This window comes from Callospermophilus lateralis, chromosome 9 (genome assembly GCF_048772815.1).
Source record: "Callospermophilus lateralis isolate mCalLat2 chromosome 9, mCalLat2.hap1, whole genome shotgun sequence".
Taxonomy (NCBI): Eukaryota; Metazoa; Chordata; class Mammalia; order Rodentia; family Sciuridae; genus Callospermophilus; species Callospermophilus lateralis.
In genome coordinates, this window is record NC_135313.1 from 29,179,578 (window position 1) to 29,207,357 (window position 27,780).

Below are 27,780 nucleotides of genomic sequence, written 5' to 3' on the forward strand. Positions count from 1 at the left end.
TCTTTAACGTTTTAACTAAAACCAGTATGAGGCTAAAACAGATTAGATCAATAAAAGACCCTTCTTGGCATGTGAACAGTGACCTCACTCAGATGTCATGCTGGCAGTGATGCCCACCTGAAAGTTTCAAAGTTTTCTATTAATCACTAGTCACCTTCATATTACAAGTTGAGGGCAAGGTCCTTGCCGATGTTTTCACCATTCAAAAACTTCAGGTGGAGCTACTGAGCTCATTTCTACTCTGCACTCTGATACACTGATTCTATCAATAGTAAATAGGGACAGAAAATCAGGAGATGGTTGAGTCAAGCTGTGGGCACCAGTCATAGCCGCTTTGCCCTGTTCTACATTCTGCCAGAGCATTTTTGGAGGAGAACATATGCAGTTCAGAACTTGAGCACAGTGTACAAGTATATAACTTCTCTCAATTGCAGAAACATAACAACAAAAGATTACAAAGTACTACCTGGCACTGTCTTCAAGTAGAAGCCTACATCTTTTGTGCTTCCCAGTCCCAAGAAATCTACGGATTTTCCTTTAGGCTTTGCTTTCTCCATCACTCTTTTTTTTTTTTTTTTTTTTTTAATGTCTTTAGATGTTGGTGGACCTTTATTTTATTCATTTATTTATATGCAGTGCTGAGAATCAAACCCACTGCCTCACACATGCTAGGCAAGTGCTCTACCACTGAGCCACACCCAGCCCCTCTCCCTTACTCTTGAGCTGAAATCCTCTTGAACACTGAATCTGTCAAACAAGTTCATTTTGATGAACTATAAAAACTCCCTGCTTCCCTTGGCCAGTAGACCTAAATTAACAGCTACGAAGTGAGTGATCACTTGTGTAAGGGCATGATTTAGGCAAACTGATTTATGTGCTTTCTTTTCATTCCCAGCTTACAGCACCTCTGTAAGGTACAGATTTCACTCAGTTAAGTTTCCATTGTTTAAAAAAAAAAAAAAAATACCCAGGTTACCTCACCCAACAAGACTTTTTTTTGGGGGGGCAATAAAATCTTATATGATGAAGTTGTAATTATTTTTCAAGGGATTTAATATATTGTGGTGTAAATAAATTGCATTTTGGTTTTATGAGAAAGAGTAAGGACATATATATCTCTCCAGAAACCAGATGTTTGGAAGTAGAAGGTTGATGGCATTACACTTCAATGCCTCAAGAATTTCAAGGTTGAAATCTTTAGGATTATAGACTCCCCCCCAACTGTTCTGGATATTGAGCCCAAGTGTGCCCTATCACTAAGCTACCTCCTCAGCCCTTTTTATTTCATTTTTTTAAATTTTGAGACATGGTCATGCTAAATTGCAGTCTGGCCTCAAACTTGCAATTCTCCTGTCTTGGACTTTCAAGTAGCTGGATTACAGGTGTGCACCATCACACCCTCCCCTAAGGAGAGGAGCTTTAAAAGCCCAAAGACAATCAAACGTAACCCATCCCCCAAAAAATATATGTATGTATGTGTGTGTGTGTATGTGTGTGCGTGCGCGTGTGTGTGTGTGTATTCACTAACAGTCTTTTAAAACATCTATAATCCTAAGGATTTCAACCTTGAAATTCTCGAGGCATTGAAGTGTAATGCCATCAACCTTCTACTTCCAAACATCTGGTTTCTGGAGAGATATATATGTCCTTATACACAAAAGCATAAAAACAGTACATATTTATGTAGTATCATGTGACATTTCAATACATATATATATTTTGAATTAAAAATATTTTTTGTAGTTGTAGAGGGACAGAATGCCTTTTCTTTTATTTGTTTATTTTTATGTGGTGCTAAGAATCAAACCCTGTGCCTCAATACATGCTAGGCAAAGCCTCTGCCACTGAGCTGCAGCCTCAGCCCTATTTGACAGTGTTTAAATCAGGTTAAATACATATCTTCTCAAACATTTATCATTTATGGTAAAAAAAATTCAAAATCCTTTCTTCTAGCTTTTTGAAACAGACGTATATTATCATTATCTATAATCATATTAATAATTGGCACTAGCTCACCAGTGCCAGTCTATCTAACTATACCTTAGTATAAGCTGATAATTTGTCCCCCTCCCTCCCTCCTACTCTCCCCAACCTCTGTTAACCATCATTCGGTTCTCAATTGCTATGAGATCTACTTTTTAGATTCTGCATAGAAGTGAGATCATGCAGTCAGTACTTGTCTTTCTGTGCCTGGTTTATTTCACCGTACATGATGATCTCCAGTTCCATCTATGTTGTCACAAATGAAAGAATTTCATCCTTTTTTTAATGGCTGAATGGTATTCCACTGTGTAATGTACCTCATTTTCTTTATCCATTCATCAGTTGACGGACACTCAGGTTGTTTCCATTTCTTGGCTATAGTGAACAGTGCTGCAGTAAACATGGGAGTGCAGATGTCTCTCTGACATACTGATTTCATTACCTTTGGATATATGCCTAAGAGTAGGACTGCTGGATCATATGGTAGTTCTATTTCAATTTTTTTGAGGAATCTCCACACTGTTTTCCATAATGGCTGTACTAATTTACATTCCCAACAGTGTGCAAGGGTTTCCTTTTCTTCACATCCTCATAGCTCATGTCCCCCCCCCAACCCTTTTGTCTTTTTGATAATAGCCATTTTTACCAGTTACGATGATATCCCATTGTGGTTTTGATTTGCATTTCCCTGATGATTATTATTGCCACTTTTTGATAGCTAGGATGACAGGAAAGGAAATAAAATATCATGTATGCTCTTTTTATTATGCTGTAAGGTGTCATATATTTGTGTTCATTGGTGAGGACTCGTGGACTTCAACTGAAGCTATACACTTACAATTCTACTGCTCACCTTCTCTAGAGGATACAAGAGAAGCTTTCATTTTTCCATTTCCATATGTCTTATAATTCAACAAAAATTTCTTCTCATCTTCCTTCCAGAATCTCGTAAAACTTAAATGGAAAATATTAAATAACTCAGTAACAGGGCAAAACCAAGTAGCATGCCTGACATGACAACATTTTTAAAAAATAGAGTCTTATTATATTAAATATGTCTCATTATTGTAATTACACTGCTACAAGTACACTGGATAACACACATCACGTCATTATTTAATTTTATGGAAAATCTTTCTAAATTGTTTGTTGACAGATAATACCAGATTCTGTTTCTATTTTGCTTAAATCGCAGCCTGTGCTAGAATTTTGTATTTGACTTTAACATTTCATGTGTTTATCCTTTAGGATACAACTTGATAGTACTTTATTTCAGTATAAGATGGACCAGTAATTGCTTAGAAGCCTAGTTTGATAGCACCAAACTTTTGTGTTCTTGGGGAGCAATAAATTTGCCTCTTTTTAAAATGCCTTGAAGAAAATCTGTTGAGAGTAATATTATACAGTCATTAAAAGCATATTTTTGAGTACACTGACATGAAAAATACTCTAGGTGTAAGTAAAATTGGTAGGTTATAAAATTCCATGTTCAGTAGCTCAATGGTAGTGCGCTTACCTAGTATGTGTGAGGCACTGGGTTCGATTCTCAGCACAGCATATAAATAAATAAATAAATAAATAAATAAAGGTTCATCAACGTCTAAAAAAAATATTAAAAATAAATAAATAAAATTCCATGTTCAGCTTAATCTCACCTAAATTTTTTTTTTTTTTTTTTTTTTTTTTTTGCAGGGAAGGGGAGAGTACTGGGGATTGAATTCAGGGGCACTGAACCACTGAGCCACACCCACAGTCCTATTTTGTATTTTATTTAGAGAAAGGATATAACTGAGTTGCTTAGGGCCTTGCTAAATTGCTGAAGCTGGTTTTGAATTCACAATCCTCCTGCCTCAGCCTTTCCAGATGCTGGGGTTACAGGTTACACCACCATGCTCAGCTAAATATTTTTAAAGTATAGAAATATACCAAAATGTCAAGACTGGTTTCTCTAAATGGTGGAGTTTAGAATGATTTTAATTGTTATTTTATGTTTGTTTTGAGATAGTGTCTCACTGTGTTGCTCAGGCTGATCTCAAATTCATGAGCTTAAGTGATCCTCCCACCTCAGTCTCCCAAGCAGCTCAGATAATAGACACACATCACCAGACCTGAAATCCATCCCATTTTTGTTTCCTAAATGTTCTATGATAAATATGCAACTGTTATAATTAAAAAGGGTTATGCTTTTCTTTTTTTTTTTTCTTTCCAGTGCTGGGGATTGAACCCAGGGCCTTGGACATGTTAGGCAGATGCTCTACTGCACAGCTATACCCCCAGCTCTGAAAAAAAAAAAAAAAAAAGTTATTTTAAAAGCTACTTTCAGTATGTGGATGGAAGGATGGGTAGTGGTGCTTTGATGGCATAACATTGATCGAAGAAAAATAAGGCTAAAAATAGCTAATGTGTCTTTCCATGAACACTTTCAGTTTAAAGATATCCAGAATCTTCGAAGTCTGTGGTAAAAGTAATGTCCTGGGCCACAGGAACTGCACCTGAACCTCTGCCATTCCAGACAAATCAGACTACCTCATTAGGACCAGTTTGTACCCTCTATCTGCATTGCCACTGTGCCTTCAATCCCATACTCCCCTCCATTAGATGGCTGGCCAGCCCTGGGTCTTTCCACAGCCTAAGGCATCAGTGGAAAGCTTTTAAATATTCAGGAAGTAGTTTAACAAGCACAGGATATCAGATTGGCAAGGGAAAAAGTTGTAAAGGATCTGTTTCATGATAATGTGAATGCTGAATTACTGAACTGTACATTTAAAAATGGTTAAGATGGTAACATTTATGTCTTTTTTTTTTTTTTTTTTTTTTTTTTTTTTTAACTATGGTGTTTAAAAAAAGTAAACTTGGGGCTGGGGCTGTGGCTTGGTGGTAGAGCGCTCGCCTAGCACATGGGAGGCACTGGGTTCAAACCTCAGCACTGCATAAAAATGAAATAAAGCTTTTGTGCCCACCTGCAACAAAAAAATAAAATATATATATTACAAAAAAGTAAACTTAAAAATATTCAGTTCAGAGGGCTGCAACACATAGAATAAATCCAGTGGACCTGAACATATCTTGCTGAGTTCATGAAGTGGGTCAGAATATACCACTCCCAAACATGAAACTTTTACGTAAGGTTTATTTTGAGTTAAAGGCAATTAAGAAATAGCAAGGATTAAGGATGTGATAGGCTCTTGCCGAACATGTGTGAGATATTGGGTACAATCCCCAGTACTACACACACAAAAAGATACTTTATTTTCCTGAATTTCAAATATATATAATGATTCCAAAAATAAGTAATATATATCTCCAGCACAAAAAAAGTCAAAGTACAGTGGCACATGCCTGTAATCCCAGCTACTCAGGATGTTGAAGCAGGAGAACTGCAAGGTTGAGGTAAGGTTTAGGGGAGTGGTGGAAAAGACTATTTATTTCTCTAACCAATTTTTATGTCTAACAATTTGACTATAGACCACTTTGTTACACAGTGCTATAATAATATTCTATGCAAATAACTGCTTAGCAATTAATAATTGAATTTTTAAAAAGTGAATGAAATGCCTGCAGAAGGTACATTTAATCAAGTACTAATTACATCATTGCTATGTTTTTACTCCCTGATTCAATCTTTAGTTTTGAAACAGATCATTAACAAAAACGATTTTAAATCTTAAAAATATCACCCACATTCAGTAGAAAAAAAAATTAAAAATGCATCTGTGGACTAAAATTTACATTTGTGAAATAAAAAATAGTACAACTTGCAGCACTCCCTTGTTTCACTCTTAAATTTTAAAAATTAAAAACCCCAAGTGATAACATGGAATAAAGAAGAGGAAATCCCTGAAATCCTGTTTTTCATCTCTTTTGGAGGGGGTACTAAGGATTTAGGCACCAGGGGTACTTTACCACTGACCTACATTCCCAGTCCTTTTTATTTTTTTTATTTTGAGACTAGGTCTCACTAAGTTGCTGAGGGTCTCCCCGTTAAATTGCTCGACTTGACATCCTCCTTCCTCCTGCCTCCTCTTCCTGAGTCACTGGGATTATAGGCATGTACCTCCAATCCTGACTCTGTTTCTTCATCTTTATGGTGATTGTGCAATCACTTTGTATTTTAAATCTTTTGTGTAAATGCAGGCATATGTAGCATCACAGTGGGAAGACAAACTACATCTAAGATCTGGAATGCTTATCAACTTGAATTTGAAGGAAACCTAGCTAAGTCAATGTAAGGCACAGGGGCAACTCTGTGACTGAGAGTATTGTCAATAATATTCAATGTAAAAGGCATTGTCTAGGAGCTGGGGTTGTAGCTCAATGGCAGAGCACTTGCCTAGCACATGTGAGACATTGGGTTCAATACTTAGCACCACATAAAAAAATAAATAAAATAAAGGCATCTGTCCATCTACAACTACAGAAAAAAAATTTTTTTAAAGGCATTGTCTACCAACAAATAAGTAAAAAAATAAGAAATACTTTTCAAAATATTTTCAAAATAAGAAAAATCAACTTTTTATAAAATGTCTATTAAAAATAAATTACACATAAAATTAAAATTCCCAATAATCAAGCACTTGGTCAGAATTTAAAACAACAAAATATCTTTGAAGGGAGGAGTTTTTCATCACATCATGTTCAGAAATGTTGAAACATGGTGATGATCAAAAGCAGAAGGACTTTAGCTGTTTTTATTATTGCTTTTAAATCCCCTACAAGCTGGGTGTGGTGGCACATGCCTCTAATCCTAACCTCTCAGGAGGCAGGAAGATTGCAAATTCAAGGCCAGTCTGGGCAATCTAGTGAGACCCTGTCTCAAAATAAATGGGCTGGGGAAGTGGCTCAGTGGGAAGGAAGGAAGGAAGGAAGAGAGGGAGGGAGGGAGGGAGGGAGGGAGGGAGGAAGAAATTCCCTCCATCAAGTGGACATCCTTTTATCCTTTTATCTCCATATCTCCACCTGGATGGACTACTTACTTCCTTTGGTATACTACTGTTCCATAGTTTAACTTCTTGAAGTTGGTTTTGTTAATTTTGTCATATTTTATAATGCATTTATGTTTTTTTAGGAAAACATTAAGGAATCATTTTTCTTTTTCTTTTCTTTCTTTTTCTTTTTTTTTTTTTTTAATTGAACTCAGGGATACTCAGCCATTGAACCATATCCCCAGCCCTATTTTATTTAGAGACAGGGTCTCACTGAGATGCTTAACACCTTGCAGTTGCTGAGGCTGGCTTTGAATTTGTGATCCTTCTGTCTCAGTTTCCCAAGCCACTGGAATTATAGGCCTGTGCTACGGCATCGACAGGAATCATTTTCTTAAATGAACAAAGCTAAAACCTAAAATTTTTTAAGTAATAAAAATGAACACCTAATGACTTATCTGTGTACTTGAATTTCTTAAATGGAACAAATTCACTGGAAAAGAATTAGAAAGGGACACAAGTTGTGGAAAATGTAAACTGTTAGAGGATCCAGATGATGGTCCACTAGTGAGCAGGGCACGGGGAAAGACATGGTGCTGGGAAACAATGTCCAGCCCAAAGTGGGCAGGTGACATGGGGAAGGGCCACTGTTCTACCACTTCTAACCATATCCTTGCCAGGACAGGAGCCCAGTGTACCCAGACCTGCTAAATTTGTTGAGGAGTTGATAATCTAGATGGCAATTTAAGAGTGGATTTGGGGAATGGATGTGGCTCGGTTATACAGCACTTGCCTAGCATGTGGGAGGCTCTAGGTTCAATTCCCTGAAACACAGAAAGAAGGGTGGGGGGGAATCCTTGATTTTTAAATGTTGGAAGTTAATTCAAATTCTAGAAAACACTGCAGAACAAACAAAATACATCTACAGCTGCAGTTCGTCCCCAGGCTACCAATTCCCTAATAAAAAATGCAAAACTAGCAGCTGAACCAGTTTAAAGAGGTTGAGAAAAATAAGCTTTCTTCTAGGATCTTTTTCCTTTCCTAAAATGTGATGTCTTAGAAAACTTCAGATAAATTTATATCGGATACAAAATTATGTGCAGTTTAACAAGAAAAGTAGCATAATTAGGGTAGGTAGCTGGGAATGGCCTGAACTCCCAGAGCAGTCCTTACTCCTGATTCAAGGCCAAGGATGGTGTCACCAAGATGCCTGCTGACTAACTGATGTACAACAGATTTATTTAACCACTGGCAAACCACATTTCCTTTTCCAGGGCAATAAGTTAAAAGAGTATTTACCTCCCTTGGTTAGAAAGGGAGGAAATACTTCTTCCTCCACTCAGGGCAGCTGCGACCAGTTCTCCCAGAGAAATCATTAAACCTCAAGGATTCGGAGCCCAGAGCCCCAGGACTAGGCTGCAAGCTGCCCTGCCCCTGAAGCAGGAACAGGCACGTTTGGAGAGGTGAGTGTTTGTTTGCCCCCTAAAGCTTCACCCTCCTACTCCACCACCCCCAGGCATGTGAGTCAGTAGACTATAGGTAAGAAAGCCAAACTAAATCCTTTTATCTGAATCTCATTTGAATTGGCATTTGGCATATTAAAAGTGAAGGTTTATTCAAATTAGAGAGAAAAATAGAAGCTGTTCTCCACATTTCCGCAGGGAATCAGAGCTTCGTGTATCTTGGTGAAAAAGATGTAGAGGCTGTCTTCTAACAGACACCCCACCCTACCCCCGCCCCAATATCCTCAAGGCTCAATTGCTGCAGGGGGTAATACAGAATTAAAAGCAGGAATTCGGATAAGGCTTTGTCCTCAGCGGCCTTTAAGAATTTTCTGCTTTAAGTGAAACGCCCCTTTATGGCAGGGTTGCCATGGCTTCTCGCTGTGAACCCCCAGGGCCACTGAGTCTGCAACTGTGAATCCATTTCCATCCCTGGGAAAAGCTTTACAAGGTTCCAGCCTCACTGTGCAACCAAATAAAGGCCCCCAAAGCTAATCTCTCGCCCTCCCCACCTTGAAGAATCAGGCCCAAGAAGGGCTCTTATACAATAAGATAGTTATCTCCCCTTATGACAAGAGGGAAGAATTTGAAAGTGACTTTCCATTCTTCACAAATCAACTTCTTTGAGAGAAAATGTCCCTTTGTATATCTCTTTTCCAGTGCTTATGTTCTGGTCTGATTTTTTTTTTTTTTCCAAACAACAATAACAAGATTAGACATGACCATTAACAAAAACTAACATGACCAATATTCTCCCAAATTTCTATTTCTGAAATTCCTATCAGAGTGTTTGGGGCAAGTATGCTATTTTAACATCAAATGTGAGAAAGAACAGTGATCTCCTTTGTCATTCAAAAGCCAAGTTGCAGACCCTATTTTTTCCTGGTGGGGTTGAGATGGGGGGAGGGGATAATCCATTTAAAAATAGTCCATCTTGTTCTAACTTTTAAAGCTTCACAGGTTAATACAAATCTTACAGTGTATAATACAAATTTTGCAGTGTAGTCTAAAGAACAATTCTCTAATAGTGAGATTTCAAACATCAGTGGAGAAAAACTATCTTTATGGAATGGGAGATCCTGTTCCCCAAAATATTATGATAGAATTTCCCTGACCACAGTTGGTCCTACAGATCTGCACATGCACACATGCTTTCAAATAACTTGCAATACTAACCATAACAGGCTTCAGAACTCAAATGATTTTAAAAGAGGTGAAGCTATCATAAAATCCTTTATCCTGTAGAAGTTACTGCTATCCCTTCCTTGTATTCGTTCAGTTTTGTAAACATATCTTCTAGCAAGGAGATGGAGAACTCAATGGGTAAGCCTCTTAAGAGAACAGTTTCTGGAGTCAGAATGCCTGACATTAAACTCCAACTCTACCACTTAGAGTAGAGGTTCTCTTAACAGAGTTCCATTTAACTTGAGTTACCAGATAACCAATGTCCCAAACAACTTGGCTCATGATTATTGCATCCTTAATATTTGGGGTGGCAGATAGGTTATCTCTAGTACACCTGAGGCCTCGGCTACTTTTGCACAACTGATCAACTGCAAATCATGCTTAATGACGGTTCAGGAGAGCTCTTCAAATTTACAGCAAACTGGAGTGCACACCAGCAGAGAGATTTTTATGTGCTGTTCCATTTATTTATTTTTTCACAGGCTAATTTCTTTTCTTTCTCCCCCATCCCCAGTACCAGCAATTGAACCCAGGGATTACTGAGCCACATCCCAGTCCTTTTTATTTTTTTATTTTGAGACGGGGTTTCTTTTTAAATTGCTGAGGCTGACCTGGAGCGTGCAATCCTCCTACCTCAGGCTCCTGAGCTCTTGGGATTACAGGTGTGTGCATCACAGTGCCTAATTTGTGGGCTAATTTCAAAACTAAAAAAGCACGTTTCAATTCTGTTGTTTTGGGTAGTGGCTACACATCAAAATAAGAATGCATGCAAATTCTTGGGTTTCCACATGTACCATGCTTAAACTATGCTTCACAATCCATGTCATTTCTTTTATGCTTTCTCTGTTCTTTGTTACTTGGTGCTTCCTGCACTATCACCAAAAAGGAGAAAAAAAAAAAAAAAAAGAAAAAACCCTCAAACCATGTTAAATAACCAAACATTTTGAAATCCTCTTTAAAATTGCCTTTTATGGATGAAATTGTGCTTTTGGGTAGTTACAAAACACAGAACTATTAATAAATATTAATAATGCTAATGCAAAGGAGTGAAACCAGCAGACAGACCTAACTACCCCCTTCACTGACCACAAGGATCCTCAGAGACTATTAATAGTGTTTATCTCTGTTGAATCAAGGAACTCCCCAGGGGCAAGAGTGAGAGCGCATACATCCTGCAGGGCAATGGGATACTTTTAGTTTGAAAAAGTGCATTCACCCCCTACCTCCCAACCCCCACCATGAGAATTACTGCTGTAGAATTTTTAGGCAAAAACAAAATCCTGTGCTTCTATGGCAGCTGACCTTTTTACGGCCTAACAATGTTCAGTTTCAAATATCACATCGTGAAGCTGATATTAACCTTACAAAAATCAAGATAGTTCTGCAGGCTCGCTAAGTACCCAGACTTCTCATCCCTCAACTTCAGAATTCTGAATCTTGCCTCAGGTACATGGATGTGTCAACATTTGCCAGGGCCACAGGACGTGAGTGACAAGGGATAAAAATCAAACTTTAATTTCCTCAGTGTTAGTAAAGTTCTCTCTCAATGTATCTGTGTAAAGAAATCAAAAATTAAAATGTCCAATTAACTAATACGTAATTTCATTTCTTCACTGTCGGAGCACCTAAAACCCAGCGCACTGAACAACTCCCCTTTGACAATTTAAGGCTTCTTTTCATTCCATTGCTGCTAATGTAACTTGACTTTTCATAAGCAAAAGCCTACCCAGACAAAGGAGGGAAGGGGGAGGGGGAGGCTTCAAATCCCTGCTTTTCCAGCCTGCAGCAGGGCAGCTAATAGCGATGGTTTCCAATCATGAAACAAACCTGTTACACAAACATGCTAAGCAAAATAATTAATTTGTACAGTATGTCCACTGCTTACTTTTTTTCCTGGAATACATGATGAATTTTTTATGAAGGGCGGTGGAAGAAGGGAAGAACCACATTCAAAACCCAACATCATTCTTTTCTACAGTGTCATTTGAAAAGCCAGATAAAAGCGGCATGAGGAGGCTGGAAAAAGAGTGTACGACTTAGCGGTTCAGAAAACCACCCTCCATTTCATTCTGGAGCCCGGAGGTTACACCCAGGCATCACAAAAGCTTCTTTCCTCACAACATTAACTGGTAAGTGCTTTCCTGTTTGTTTTCCCAAACTGACACAAATGTAGCTGACCTGATGAGGATTCCTGCAAATGATTTATTTACAAAACAGCATTCTGACTCACTATCAAAGGACAAAAAAGGAAAGGACTCCAAAATGCTCTATCTGCAAATTTGTATTTTTGGTCTTGCCAAAAAGTGTTGAGGACGGATCATACAGGACTGACTACAGTGCTGATGAATCCTAAAACATTAAAAGACAGAAAAAAGAAAAAAAAAAAATGATGATTGCTGGGGTGGGGGTGGCAGTACAAAGAATGTTCAGTAATTTTCTCAGCTCCTCCTGAGATAATAACAACTCACAACTCATAAACTTGGGTTTTAAGTAGTTGTAATCCTTAGTCAAACATCAGTTGTGGAAAGCTCACTATAGAACAACTAGGAGAAACGGAACTCAGAGATGGAAACTTGCATTACCTTTTTTAGGTTACATGGTAGAAAAAACTTTTTACACTGACTTTGTGTGCTTTCCACACCCACCCGCCGCCTACCCCTTTTGAAAGATTAACAGCTTCTGGTTGATTTACTCTCCCATTTCTTTGTTCTTCCTGCAATTTTTGACATTTCGTTATCAATTACCTTTAGAATTGATACCTGGGTTTTACTCACCACTCTTCTGTCTTGGAACTCTTTGGGGAACCTTATGTCCCTGTCTCCTCCTACTCTATGCCCCTGTCTTCTCATCTTGTGACTCTGGGTGGGTACTGTGTACCCCATTACTCTTGTGTTAAAACACTTTGTGACACCATGTGCACCGTGTGATGGAGCATCACACTTCAGGAGGGCTCTACACAAATGGGACATGTGCCTGGTCCCATACACAGCACTCTATGCAGCTGGGACTGTGCCATGTCCCATATGGAGCCTGCCACTCTGTAGCTAACAGAGGGCTCAGCTCTTCCAGCTCCCCAGTTGAAGGCTGAGAAAGCAGGGCAGTACCCGACAAAAAAAAAAAAAAAAAAACACCACAAGCAACAAGAGCACCACACCAGGAGTGCCCTCTCAGGTAGTGACCACTATCAGTGGAGGCTTACTAAGCCCAGCGCCACTGGAGGATCATCATTTCTGTGCTTGCTGCTCAGAGCTGTTCTGATCACATCCCCTGGGATTGATCTGACCAGGTATGGTAAGACACGTACGCAAAAACAATTGCCAGGAAGAAGAAAGTGTTTCATTATATGCAGAGTCCCCAAGACACAGAAGGCACAGCACCACACAAGCCACTCAGGGAACTGCGGTAGTGAGGGGCAGCAGAAGGAAACACAGTGGGTGGGAGACTTGACTGTGGTTTTCTAGGGAATGAATGGGCAAAGCAAAGTAAGCAAGCAGTATAAATCTAGGAATGTTTTCGGTCCCTAATTTTTTTTCATGTTTTTAAAAATTGTAGTAAATAACCCTTAGTGCTGGGGTTGTGATTCAGGGTAGCATGTGATAGGCCCTGAGTTCAATCCCCAGCACCACCAAAAACAACAACAAAAAAAATTTTAAAGAAAGAAAAGGAGAAAAAAAAACAACACCACTTTGTAGTTACCATATTAACCTTTTTTTTTTTTTTTTTTTTAAGTATTTAGGGTCATTTTACCACTGAGCTACATTCCCAGCCCTGTTTATTTCTTTTTAGTTGACAGGATCTCACTAAATTGCTCCTGCTTGCCTCAAACTTGTGATCCTCTTGCCTCAGCCTCCTGAGTTGCTGGGATTGCAGGCATGTGCCACCGCACCTGGCAACCATATTAACCGTTTTTAAATGCACAGTTCAGTAGAATTAAGCAAATTTACATTGCTGTGCAATCAGTCCCCAGAACGTTTCCATCTTACAAATTTGACCTTTATATCAACCCGGATTCTCCTGCCCTCCCCCCACTTTCTTTAAAAATATTTCTTTAGTTATAGATGGACACAATGCCTTTATTTACTTATTTTTATGTGGTGCCGAGGAGTGATCTGCCTCTAAGCCACAACCCTAGCCCTTTTTTCTGCATCTCTGATTCTGTCTACTTTCCATCTTTCAGGAATAGGAGCAGGAGGTATTTGTCCTGATCTCGCTGGTTCTTTGTGTTGAGGGCCCTCCACGTTGTTTTTACACAGCGGCAGCCTGGTTTTACATGCCCACCCGGAGTCCTCTTGGGCAACAGCTTCTTCATGTTCTCACCACCTTGTTCCTGTTTTCTTGTATAGTTGGGGTGTTACGGTTGTGCTGGGGATCAGTACACATGAATTTTGATTTGTCCACAATTTTTAACATACTACACTGAATATTAAGCAGTCATGCAGTCGTGATTCTTTTCTAAATAGTTCCCTGTTATTTTCCTCGCCTAAAAGTTGGAGGCATATTTTCCTTAAGATTGGGATATTGATTATCAATATCTTCAAATGTTGATCAGCTGTTAATTCAGAATTTAATATCATATAGGTTCAAATTTTCAGTTGTCCACAGCGTGCTAATGTGTATTAGGAAAACAGGATTCGCATGACCAAAGATGTAACCGAGCACACACAGCTGTGACAGGCGAGCCAAGAGCAAGCAGAGGTTTTCTTTAGGAAACAATTCTATTAAAAACAATGTGCGGATGCAAGTAATTTAAAATGTTCATGACACATTAATCGCAGGATTGTGGCTCTGAACTGCCATTTTGTATACTTTTGTTTTATAAATATAAATTTCTTCAAATTTGGTTTTGAGGTTACCTGACCAACATTGTCCTCCCCACACCCCTCTTTTTTTTTTTTTTTTTTTTTCCTTTTTCTTCCTGTCTTGTTTTAGGCTTTTAGCCACCTGAGGCTATGGTTCTTATATTCTGTTTCTGGTCAGAAGGAGGAAATGGGGAGTGGGGAGCAGCAGTGGAACTGGTGTCCCTAGGCAATGGCTTCTTCTTCCACCCTTTTATTTCCTTTTGAGTAAAATCTTTAGAATGGTCTAGGCAGCTAAAATACATTTTCCCTGTCTCACTGGATGATTGCCTGTCATGCTCATGGTAATACCAAGCAGCTCCTGTGTGAGCAGAAATCTCCATTTTCAGCTGCCACTGGCCCCATTTGTAGTCAGCTGCTGCCCTCTCTAGAGTGTACTCACTGGATTTAGAGGGACAAAGAACTATAGAAGCAAAGCAAAGGCCCCAAATGGAGACTGCAGGCTTCAGCCTTATCTCCCCTTTGCTGATGCCACTGGTTTGCTGTTTTGAGATCATTCTTATCTAGGTTAGAACACATACTCCTGCTATGACTTCCTGCTCGGTGGTTCCCTTGATATGGGAATTAATTTCCTGCACACTTTCAGTCCTCAGCCTCCCTTTGGGTGGAGGTAATAACCTTGCAAGCTGATCCAGGCTCAAGGGTCCTCCTTCTGGCGAAAGGTGGAAGAGGACACTCTGTTTTTAAAAGTCCTGTCTTGTCAATCATGCCTGGGTGGTACATTCTCCTTGTTAGGCCAGAGGTGTGGGTCACTTTGCTCTCTTTGGGAGGACTTGGCGCTGAAACTCACAACAGTAACTCTTTAGGGTGGACGCAGCAGGCAACAGGGTAGAGGTGCAGGGCAAGTGTTTGATTGACAGAACTTCAGCACTCAGAGCTGCTTCCTAGCACAGTTAGGACTCCTGGGAGAGCCACACAGGAGGTCAGGGTATTTTGTTGTGCCCCTCATGGCCATAACCACATACCCTTTGGCTAAACCATTTTATCTCCCTCTGCTTTGGTTCTGAAAGTGAGAGAATAAGACCTAGCTTTGCCCCTACCAGGGATCCAGGAAGGTGGTCATGGGTGTTACCGTGCTTCACACAGTATTTCTTTAGATTGACCTAATGTCTGAGTGTCCAAACTGTGACCAGGTGTCCTTCACAGAGGAAGCTTCTTTGTAAAGATGTTCCTCAAATTATGATGGGGTTACATCCAGATAAACCTATTGTAAGCTGAAAATATCTCATGTTGAAAACAGATTGAATTACACCTCGCCTGCAGAGCATCGTAGCCTAGCAACGCAGCGCACTGTAGAGTATTGATTGTTTCCCCTCGTGATCGCAGAGCTGATTGAGAGCGCTGGCTCCTTGCCCTGCCAAGCATCTCAAGAGTGCGAACTGCTGCATATTGCTCATCCAGGAAAAGATCAAAATTAAAAAGACGAAGTAAGGTTTAAATTAAATGCATATCACCCACCATCTTAAAATCGAAATTCTTAAGCGGACATATAAGTTTGGGTCCATAGGTACTGGCAGATATCTTTGAGGCTCTGGTGTGACTTCTGTCCAGTTTATTCCTATAAAGACATCCCCTCTTTAAGACAGCCTTGACCCAGAGGACAGTGTGTCAGGTGGACTGGTCAAGTGAGACACAAAGGAGGCAGCACAACAGTGCATATGAAATAATAGGAGCACTGTATTAATTACAGATCCCAGAGAGAAGAGGCCAGTGAGGGGAGTTAGCCTCGCAGAGCCAACAAGGGGAGGCTGGTAGAATACACATGCTCCACCAGTGGGTGAGGAGCAAGAAAGACAGCATGAGGGACCCAAAGATTGTTAGGGCCCAGGATTAACTCAAGCAGGTTACCTATGTTGTTTTTTTGTTGTTGTTGTTTTGGTTTTTTTTTGTTTGTTTTTGGTGTTAGAGATTGAGCCCAGGAGTGCTTCACCACTGAGCCACATCCCAGTACTTTTTATTTTTTTGAGACAGAGTCTTGCTAAGTTGCTGAGGCTGGCCTCAAACTTGCAATCTTCCTGCCTCTACCTCTGTAGGCAAAGAATTATAGGTATGGCTACCACATGGCTCCCATAGGGAGTTCTAATCAATGGGTTTGAGCAAGCAGGCATGAGTTCTGTGGAGGCGTCACTATGACTCACAGATGTTCACTGTGGCACACTATGACTCACAGGTACTCACTGTGGCATATCTGCACTGCCTGTGGGGTCTTGGGGGTTAGTGTGGAGAATTAAGAAGGTTGTAACTACATATTCCATAGGGAGGTGGTATCCAGGAGATGGCTGTATAAGGCACATATGTAAATTGCGCATGTTAAGGAACTGAGAGGAGGTTGAGAAGATAGTCACAGCCTCCAGAACTCAGTTGTCACATATTTTCTGATTTTAAACAAACAACAAAAAACTATAACCAAGAAATGATTTCATCTTCAAAAGAAAAGTACTTGTACTTCAAAAAATGAGAGGAGGTGGGAATTTTTCAGTCTTAAAAAGATTACTAGACTTAGAAAGACCCTGTCTCCAAAATAAATAAATAAATAAATAATGATAATAATAAAGGGTTAGGGATGTGGCTCAGTGCACCCCGGGGTTCAATCCCAGCACAAAGCAAACAAATAAACAAAACAGTTTTCAAAGCTACTTATTTTGTATTTACAAATATTCCTCTAGACTGTACCAGAAGGAAAACAGGGACTACGAGTATATAGTTTTAATCAGACTTAGCTTCCATTGCTTTATCAGAAGCCAGACTCCCCTCGTTTTCAGTTTCTCCGTTTTCTGCAGGTAATTTTCCAGTTCCTTGGTTTGTCATTTCAGCCTCTTTGCCTTTGCCACCCTTTTCCCTTCTGCTTGCACTTTGCTGTTTGAAGATTTATCTTTTCCTGCTGCCATTTTTGGCTTCATTTTCACCCTTGTAGCTGACAACTTCGCAGTTCTCTTAGGTTCTTCTTCACTTCCCCTTCAGGTACTGTCCTGTTGAGCACTGATAGCAGGAGGTCTATTGAATGCCTGCAGGCGCCATTTTATATCAGGGTCTTGCACATCCAGAGATTTCGATATCCAAGTAGTACTAGGAACCATCTCCCTCAGATACCAGAAATAACCACCTTCCTAGAGAACTCATCTCAGTTTTGGTATTTTTACTGGGCAATCACAGTGACCAATATACCAACCTATATACACTAATGAATCCCAAGTTAAAACCACAAGTGCTATTCCATTTGTACTTACAGTCAACTAAAAAAATTTTCAGGTTACAACAAAAAATATACTTACATAGGACTTAACATTTTTCACTACCCCCCCTTCTCTCTCTCTCTCTCTCTCTCTCTCTCTCTCTCTCATACATGTTAGGCAGGTATTTTATAACTGAGGTATATCCCCATGCCCTTTTAAAATTTTAGTTTGAACAGAGTCCAAGTTACTGAGACTGTCCTTGAACTGGGATCCTCTTGCCTCAGCCCCTTGGTATGCTGCCCCTGCCAGCCCATAATATACTTTTGATGACTGGGAAAGCACGTGCTGCTTCATCCACTCAGCATTGACTGGGCACCTGTTAGTCTCTGGTGCTCTGCTCCAGTTTGAGGTACAAAGATAAGTGGAATGTAGTCCTTGTCCATGAGCCTCTCACAGTTCACTAATGCAAATAGCACTGTAATAGGTGATTACTACAGAGACTGTGTGGAGGGGTGAAGAAGGCACGCCCTGGAGGCACACATAACCCTGGGCTTTGCCACTTTTCCAGATGTCCAACCTCATAGCCTCTTAGAAATAATAATAGTACCTCACAGTATTGTGGGAATTAACTGTGGAAATGCATGAGAAGTTGCTTAGCATTGCACTGTATTTAACAAGTATTCAGGAAATGTTAGGTATTACCTAATGTGTTAAATGCAACTTATGTAATTAGGCAAGGTTGTTACTTGCTTCCTTTTGAATACAGTTAAGTAAACTGGTTTTAATTATAAGCAACTCATGATTGGACAACAATAAGAGTTTATAGTGAACTTGTTTGTTCATTTGTTTTGGGTGGGGCACCAGGGATTGAACCCAGAGGTGCATAACCACTGATCCACACCCAGCCCTTTTTATATTTTATTTTGAGACAGGGGTCTTGCTAATTTGCTTAGAGCCTCACTAAATTGCTGCAACTGGCTTGGAATTTGCAGTCCTCCTGCCTCAGCCTCTCGGGCTGTTAGAATTACAGGCATGCACCAAAGTACCCGACTTGTTTACTCTTTTAAAATTTATTTTTGCATACCAAGGGTAGAACCTAGGACTTTGTACATGCTAGGCAAGTATTCTAACACTGAGCCACATCTGGGACTTGTTTGCTCTTGATAATAATTTTGGGGAAAATCTAACCATCTTTCTCTGGAAATGGGACTTGCTGTCAATTGAAACTCTTAGTTTGCTGGGTGGGATGGCACACATCTGTCATCCAGTGATTCAGAAGACTGAGGCAGGAGTATCACAAGTTAGAAGCAGCTTGGGCAAGTTAGCAAGACCTTGTCTCAAAACAAAAATAAAGAAGAGCTGGGTACAGTGGTACACGCCTGTAATCCCAGCACTCTGGGAGGCCGAGGCAGGAGGATTGCAAGTTTGAGGCTGGCCTCAGCAATTTAGCTAGGTGCTAAGAAATTTAGTGAGATCCTGTCTCAAAAGAAAGAAACAAAAAGGGTCTGGAATGTAGCTCAGTGGTAGAGTGGTCCTTTCAATCCCTAGTACCATGGGGGATGGGAAGATGAGGTGGTCCTGGTCTAAAAATGGCTGAAAAGATCTAATTTATCTCTCAGGAGGTGGGCTGGGTTTGTGGCTCAGGGTAGAGTGCTTGCCTAGCATATGTGAGGCACTGGTTTCGATTCTCAGCACCATATATAAATAAGTAAAATAAACATCCACTGACAACTAAACAATATTTAAAAAAATATGTAACTGATCTCTCAGGAGTGAGGCTAACTTTCCTAAGTACTCAACATAACTTTTAACCCCGTTTTATAAAAAAGAGGAAATGAACTCAAAAACTAATTGATTTAATGATATTTGATGACTTCAGCCTGCATGGTGGCACAAACCTGTAATCCCAGCTACTCAGGAGAATTCCAAGTCAAGGCCAGCCTGGAAAAATTAGTGAGATCTTGTCAATAAATAAATAAAGACTGTAATGTAGCTCAGTGGTAGAGTACTTGCCTAGCTTTGGGTTCAATCCTCAGTACTGCAAAGGATATATACACATACACACACACAAACTTCAATACCCTTCTTAATCCATGTTTGCCTCTCAGACAAAAATAAATGTTGGCCAGATGCTCAGGGCCATAAATCTTTTTTTAAAAAATCCACCGAGTAGTCTTTCAATCAATCCGTACATATTATTGAGCACTACTATTTTACAGGCACTGTGCTGGTTCTAGGGTTACAAAGGGCAAAAATCACTGACTGGCAGAGGAGACAGACATTCATCAAATATGCATTCAAATATATTAGTGAAGAGTTTAGAGCAGGACCCTGATTTAGACTGGAACATAGGTTGGTGTAGGTCAGAGAAATAACATCTAAAAATACAACTTACCCTTTAGAAAAACTGGCATTTTTATCCTTGATTTTAATACCACCAGCAAGTTCAGGATATAGAAATTTAGTCAAATCGGTTGTATGGTTAACTTATGGAAGATGATATATAAACTTTTTTTTATCACCCAATCCTATTTTTAACATTACACATGACCTTTCCATTAGTCATTCTGCCCAATATGAACTTTCATTTCATTAACTGTATTCAAAATGTAATCATTATTAACATACATATACACGTACACAAATGAATACTTAATTATAATTCCTTATCTTCACTAATGTAGAAGTCAGGAAAATTTCAGAAGACCTAGATAAGTTCTTTATTTCTTGACCAGGAGGGATGCCTTGCTCTTCGAAGCTATTTCACATCTAAACATGGAGGTCTCCCTCCTTTGTCTTTTGCTTTCGGGGAGGAATGCATCAGTGCACACTTAAAACTGCTTGTCTTGTAGGAAGGATTACAATATACCAAAGAGCATTTAAAATGGTGTTTTCATATTTCCTTGGAAATGTATTATTTCTCCAAAACAGAGGGAGGGAAGAAAATAATTATAGAAAAATATCTTGCCATTTTAATTTTCACTAGAAAATTTACGAAATTATTCACACTCATAACTTTCAGACTTAATAAATTTGAATTTTTTAAAGGACAGTTTTCTAGCTATTATAAGTGGAATCTGCTCAAATTGTTTAGATGATTTTCAGTGATTTCCTACAGAATGACCATTTGTTTCCTTTTACATTCTTCTCAGGCAACCAGTGAATAATGTATTTATTAAAATTTACGCAAGGTCCCAGACAGCACTTCTTTCTTGCTGGGGCAGATAATTGATCAGTTCTCAAGCCAGCTGGACTGCAGAGGGTCAGGGAGACCATAGCAAGCTTGGCTATGTTGTACTGATATTTGTCACAAGAAAAGAATCATCTACGGAATCATTTGATACAAAATAAATAAACTGCTTTACTAGAACATTATCACAGGATCAGAATGTCCTCCTTTGGTTAAAAAAAGGAATGAGCCCAGTGTAGCTTTACTGTAACAGCAGGAAACCATTATCTTGTTGTTTTTGTCTTAAGGTTAAACATAGATTCAAATGTTACCAAAACTAACCACAAATATTATCATCAAATAAGCTCTCTGATCAAAGTCATTGATCATTAAATTAGCTGCAAGCCCAAGAATTTGCTACCTTTCAACAAAATTATAAGTTAGTCATGTGGATTATTTCACAACCCACCCAATGAATGAATTGAGTAAGGCCAGATGAATACAAAATCACATTTATCGAACTCTTATTGTGGCACTATTCTAGGCCGCTTAAATATACTATTTAAATAGGCGATTTTTTTTTTTTTTTTTTTTGTAATGGGGAGTGAATTCGTGGGCTCTTAACCCCTGAGTCACATCTTCAGTTACTTTCTGGATTTTATTTAGAGACGGAGTCTCCTCGAGTTGCTTAGGGCCTTGCTAAATTGCTGAGGCTGGCTTTGAACTTGCGATCCTCCAGCCTTGGTCTCCTAAGCCCCTGCGATTCCAACCCCCTCGCCAGGCTAATTTTAAATTAGGGTTCAGTCCCACAAGACTGACCATCCTATCGCCCCACTTCCGCTGCCGGCCAAGGTTATGACCCGGTTATTATTTACTTTTTATCCTTATCATCGTTTTTCAATTTGATCAAAATTATTGTTTTATTTATTTACTTAGTTATAGATATGGTACCAAGGGATTGAACCCAGGGGTGCTCTACCTCTGAGCTACCCTCCCAGGCTATTGAAAATGTTTATCTGGAGACCGGGTCTCACCAAGTTGCGGAGGCTGGCCTGGACCTTCTGAGTCGCTGGGCCTAGGCGCCCTGGCACCTCGCTATGTCCGGGTATGAACCAGGGCCTCTCCATGGCTTCCGTGGCTGACTAGTTAAAGCGGGGAGTAATCAGGAAGACAGTTTACTTACAAGATGACTGGTTTGCCACAGAGGACACAACTCAGGACCACAACGAGAGGAGATGTTCACGATAAGATAGTGGAGGTGGCGCGGCCCGCGGCCTGCCTGGCGCCACCACCACCGCAAGACCTGTTCACCAACCCGGAAGTCTTGGATACTTATGGCTGCATGAAGCTGAATCACGGGTCTTTGGAGTTCAAGTCACTCTCCGGTCAAGCCCTCCCCCTGAGGTGGGGGTTGGTGCGCTCAGTAGGCCGTGGACATGATTTATAATTTATGCAAATTAGCGCTGGACATGTGCGTTTGACTTTGGGCAGCGAGGACAAGGTGGTGCCTAGAAACGGGCCCGTGAGGTAGGGGAAAGGAGATGGGCTTAGTAGCTGGAAAGAACCAACGTGGGGGTGAGTTTTGGCAGCAGCAGAGATGGCACAGGGCGTGATGGGTCTAGGTGACATGGCGCCATGGAACTTGGCGCATTGGGCCGTGCGCAGCGGTGGGGCGGGGCAGGGTGCCGTCTGCGGCTTCGGTGGGCGCGTGTGCAGCATGGGTCAAGGTACGGCAGAGCGCAGGGTTCTAACAAGGTGAGCTGGACGCGGCACCCCAGATTTGGGAGAGGGGAGCCCTCCATAGGAGGAGGAGGTGGCGCGTAGGCCCCTAAAAAACTGTACATCTTGTCGGGCTTTATCAAAGCATGGTCTCCTGATCTCTCCCCTCTCTGAAACATGTATTTTCAAAGAGATTAAAGTCTAGAAATGGCTTGGTAAAGGGAGAATTTCCATTCTCTGACTGCTAATGGCAGGCTTGAATAAGCCATTAGCCAATATTACAGCCTTCTTTAATGTAGGCTTACCAAATCCATCTTAGAGAAATAATTCAGGACCTGTAATTGCTGCATAAGCACATTATCACCCAGGAAAACCTGTTGGAGAAGATGATTTGCTTTGTACTGACAGAGTTCAATGCTGGTGTTGCTCAATATGAGAATTCTGAAATGAAAAACAGGTAATTCAGCAGAACCTCCCGGACACTGCCTCTCAGTCCCATTTTCCAGGTTAGTATGATAGAATTACGTTTTTTTAAAAAGAAATAATTGAATAGTAGTCATAATTTTCTCTTCAGATTCTTCCAAACTTTATCTTGAATATAAACAAAATGAAAGTGACTTCAACTCAAGATACCTATGACTACTACTAATATGAGTATTCTCCAGTGAATTTAAGTGTGAACTTAGCTTGTTATTGTTTTTTGCTTTGAATAAACACTCAAGAGTTATTCAGTCTAGTTGCAGGGAATTATTCTTTGGGCTTAAGATGATTTGTTCGATTTTTCCTTGTCAGAGATAAATGTATGATGAACAGAAAAAATATAGGAAACTATACTAAAAGTAGAATCTTCAAAAATAAATTTTATTGTATCAAGTGGTTTGTTATTGAACTCGGAGTTCCTTGCAAGTTCCTGGTCAGGAAATAAATCACTTGTGTTATCCTTCAGTGAAGGTACATTATATTACTGTATATAAGATATTTTCTGACTAAATTCTTGAACTTGAGAGCCTGGTGACTTTTTTTAACTTTTGAGTTACCTAAAATATTGGAACTGTAAGGAGAGTGTTGACATATTCCTATGCCCATCCGTTTTATGAACCAACATACTTAACTTTAAAAAAAATCACTTAGGCTGGGCTCAGGCCTGTAATCCCAGCACCTTGGGAGGCTGAGGCAGGAGGATCAGGAGTTCAAAGCTAGCCTCAGCAATTTAGCAAGACCCTGTCTATAAATAAAATATAAAAAGGACTGAGGATGAGGCTGCATGGTTGAATGCCCCTGGGTCCAATCCCCAGTACCAAAAATAAAAAAAAGAATACTTTTGCTTTCCTCAAATATTAGACCTTTATTTCTAGAACAAAATTAATATCAAATATGAAAGAAAGAAATTTAAAATTGTTCATTACATAATTACTGCTATATGCCATTTGTGTCCAGAAACAATTTATAAAATTTATAATTATGGTCACTGCTTGCAGTGGTGCAGACCTGTGATCCCAGTAACTCTGGGGGCTGAAGCAGGAGGATCATAAATTGGAGGCCAGACTGGGCAACTGTCTTAAAATAAAAAGTAAAAGAGTTAAGGATGTAGTACCCCTGCATTCAATCCCCAGTACTACCAAAAAAAAAAAAAAATGTATTTTGATATATGTATACACACACACTGTGTGTGTGTGTGTGTGTGTATGTGTGTATTATATATTGTCAGGGTCTCAGAAGTGTTTCTCGCCCTCTCAGTTCCACCACTGGTTAAATAATAAGTAAATGGAAAAGATGCCATAATATAAAATAAGCTTAGAACAGACCAATATTTTACAATTGAAAGAGGATCTTTTCCTTCTTCACTCCCTTCCTCTTTCTCAAGGACAAAGAAGAGGAGAAAAGAACAAGGATGTGGACTATATGTCCAAGTATGTGTTTTCTCTTCTTTCTAATTATGCAAACTGAAATATGAAGAACTTGTTGGGAAGTGAAAGTTCTGTTTCTTCTAAAATTGGACAGCTGTTGGGCATTGCAGTGTTTATAACTTTCTCTCACAGATGTTACATTTTATGAAATGTGACTCATAAGGGTGTTACTTGTATCTTTAGATGGGAAGAAATCCCTGAGGGCTCGATAATTATGTAAGTCAGCTACACTCACAACCTGAAATACTTGAAGCAAATATTTCTTGGAAAAAGAAAAGAAAAAAGAAGGGGGGGATAACAAGACTTTGCCATGCTCAAATGAAACAGAAAGACTACCAATTTCAGATTTTTTTCCCCTTCTTTGGTAGGAATAAGGGAAAGAGTATATATTTTTGTTTGGGAGGTTTCATTTTCATTTGAAAAATGTTTTTCAAATGTGTAAGCTTTTTATTTTGAATTTTGGTCCCTATTCTTGTTCCAAATGTGCCAAAATTTTGAAAAACCTTATTTAAGGACATTTCAAAAGAAGGCTTTGCATTTCATGTTTATTATCAGTGCTTTAATATAGGCATTTCATTAATCACCAATACTTTAAGTATATACATACATACACATATATATTACACAAATATATGTGTATGTAAATATGTACATAGTATATATAAATAATATATAAATACAAACATATTACACACATGTGTATATATGTATATGTACACACATACATTCAAAACATTTCATAATGATTAGTCAGTTTTTTTATTGATATTTATTTTTTAGTTGTAGTTGGATACAATACCTTTATTTAATTAATTAAATTTATTTTTATGTGGTGCTGAGGATTGAACCCAGGCCTTGCACATGGTAGATGAGCACTCTACTCCTGAGCCATAGTCCCAGCCCCCATAATCAGAGTTTTTGCAGATACTAAGTACCAGTGTTTTCTAGTGAGTATTGATTTACTCCAGACAAAATAACCAAATATGACTCCATTTTCAGAGATGTTGATACCATCAGAATAATTCACCCAAATGACAAAAAATGGTAATACTTAAAATTGTGCACATTATTTTACCATTTCATGAAACTTCTTAAACTTATTCAAACTTTCCCTGTGTAAAAAGACTCCTCCAAAACTGCATGATAACATTAAATTACAAAATTGGATTTGGAAAAATAGGGAGTTATTTTTCTGATTTTGGTATTAAGGTTTTTAAAAATCTGTTTTAAAATATAGTGAGGAGTGTATTGAGACAGGTGATGAAAAGGAGCTGCCAGTTGATGGATTCAACATTTCTGAGAATATTAAGTTACATAAAGGGAAGACTTCAAGAGCAAGGATATATTATAAATAAGAGTTCTTCTGCAAGATGAGCAGATGGGCAGTCTTACGTCAGTTGTATACACGAGAGAGATCTTTTTGAAGAATGCTTGTTTATAGAATTTTCTGCAGAATAGAATCAGTGACCTCCGATGATTCATATATTTTTTTACTAAAACTATATTAGAGTATCTGTGCTTTTCTAAAAGCTCATCCACACTGTAATTTAGACATCTAATTTTCAAAATGTATTCAACATTGACTACTCTATCTGCATCCTTAAGTCCCTTTACAAGTCTCTCAGTAGAATTATGTTATTATTGTTGTTTAGTTGGCTGAGATATTCTATATTCTTCAAGACACCATTATGTTAGTTAAATATACAAATTAGTTCTCCTTCAAGTCCACTGAGTACCCCATTTTCATCAAAATTTGTGAAATTGGACACTACTTTAACATCTGGATGATAAATAGAAACTCAGTGCATAACTTCCTCTAGTAAATCACCAATACCAGCCAAAAATGTGCACACTTTATGTTTTTGGAGCTTATCCTAGAAATTATCATACCCTTCTTTGAGTAAAACATCAGATTTTTCTATAATTTATAAAGTTCAGCTTTTTGGTATAGCTTGTTCAACATGAAAACTATGCGATTTAGTGTACCATTCTATTTATTTTTATTTTTATTTTTTTTTAATATTTATTTTTTAGTTATCGGCGGACACAACATCTTTATTTTGTATGTGGTGTTGAGGATTGAACCCGGGCCGCACGCATGCCAGGCAAGCGCGCTACCGTTTGAGCCACATCCCCAGCCTAGTGTACCATTCTAACACCCAAGCATTCTTCTTTTCTACAGTAAGCATACAATCAACATGTTGTTGTTTCTTTACTTGTAATAACCATTTCTTTTTTTTTTTTTAAGAGAGAGAGGAGAGAGAGAGAATTTTTAATATTTATTATTTAGTTATTGGCGGATACAACATCTTTGTTTGTATGTGGTGCTGAGGATCGAACCCGGGCCGCACGCATGCCAGGCAAGCGCGCTACCGCTTGAGCCACATCCCCAGCCCATGTAATAACCATTTCAACACTCATCTGTAACTGGCTTACAGTTGTCAATGATATTATAACATGTTATGCATCTTTTTTCTTTTATATCCTGTCAAAGTTCACTATTAAAAGTTTGGCAGCTTCTCCTCTGATAAGATCATAGATGATTTCTTCTACTCTTGTTGGTTTTTCTTGCAATCTGAACTTTTCTGAAATTTTGGCACCATTTTCACAGGTACAGTAGAATTTTGATTTATTCACTTCTTGGTTATTCAATATTCATCTCCATCATTTTTTTTTTCTGGCCCAGCTTTCTCTTTAAAATATATATGAATTAGACCAGCACCACCCCCAACATACCTAGAATGTACATGCTGGTGCTTGCTACTATGCCTGTCCTCACTATGACTGTCCTATTAACAAGGCTGTCTTATGCCTCCTGGTCAGAAAACAAGAGGACACTATTTGTAGCTGCAAACCTCCAGAGCATGTGATCCATGCATGTACTTTGGAGCTTGAAGACATTTTCTGAATGTCTACTCAGTGCAAAACATTGGACTGGTGCTACTTAGAGGCATAGAAAGTAATAAAAGATCTGGGATACATTTTCTTGTCATCTTTGAGTTTCTCAGTTAGCTTAGGAAAGCCTAAGGACAGAATCTAAAAATTTAGAACTAGGGCTGGGGGCATAGTTCAGAGGTAGGGTGCTTGCTTGGCATATGTACAACCCTGGGTTCAATCCCCGGCATTGAGAAGGGGAAAAAAAAACAACAACAACAACAACAAAAAAAAAAAAAACAGGCATAGTGTCACACTTATGTAATTCCAGCAACTTGGGAGGCTGAGGCAGAAGGATTTTAAGTTCAAGGCTAGCCTCAGCAATTTAGTGAGGTCCTAAGCAACTTAGCAAGACCCTGTGTCAAAATAAAAAATGAAAGAAGAGTTGGGGATATGGCTCACTGATAAAGCACCCCTGGGTTCAATTCCA

The 27,780-nt window shown here is 39.1% G+C and overlaps 1 protein-coding gene and 1 pseudogene across 4 annotated transcripts in view; one reads left to right on the forward strand and one right to left on the reverse strand.

Annotated features, from left to right (window-relative positions):
• Positions 1 to 8,235: 8,235 nt before the first annotated feature.
• Positions 8,236 to 27,780, forward strand: part of Cmklr2 (chemerin chemokine-like receptor 2) — a 39,179-nt gene continuing 19,634 nt past the window's right edge. For 2 of the 4 annotated variants that reach the window (XM_076865940.2, XM_076865941.2), the window contains exons 1-2: positions 8,236 to 8,368; positions 11,571 to 11,721. The gene's annotated coding sequence lies outside the window, so the exon portion shown is untranslated. Of the gene's footprint in view, positions 8,369 to 10,170; positions 10,255 to 11,570; positions 11,722 to 26,540; positions 26,598 to 27,780 lie in introns of those variants that run through there. The other 2 variants (XM_076865942.2, XM_076865943.2) reach the window with 2 other exon arrangements.
• Positions 25,852 to 27,040, reverse strand: LOC143406946 (cytosolic 5'-nucleotidase 3A-like; annotated as a pseudogene).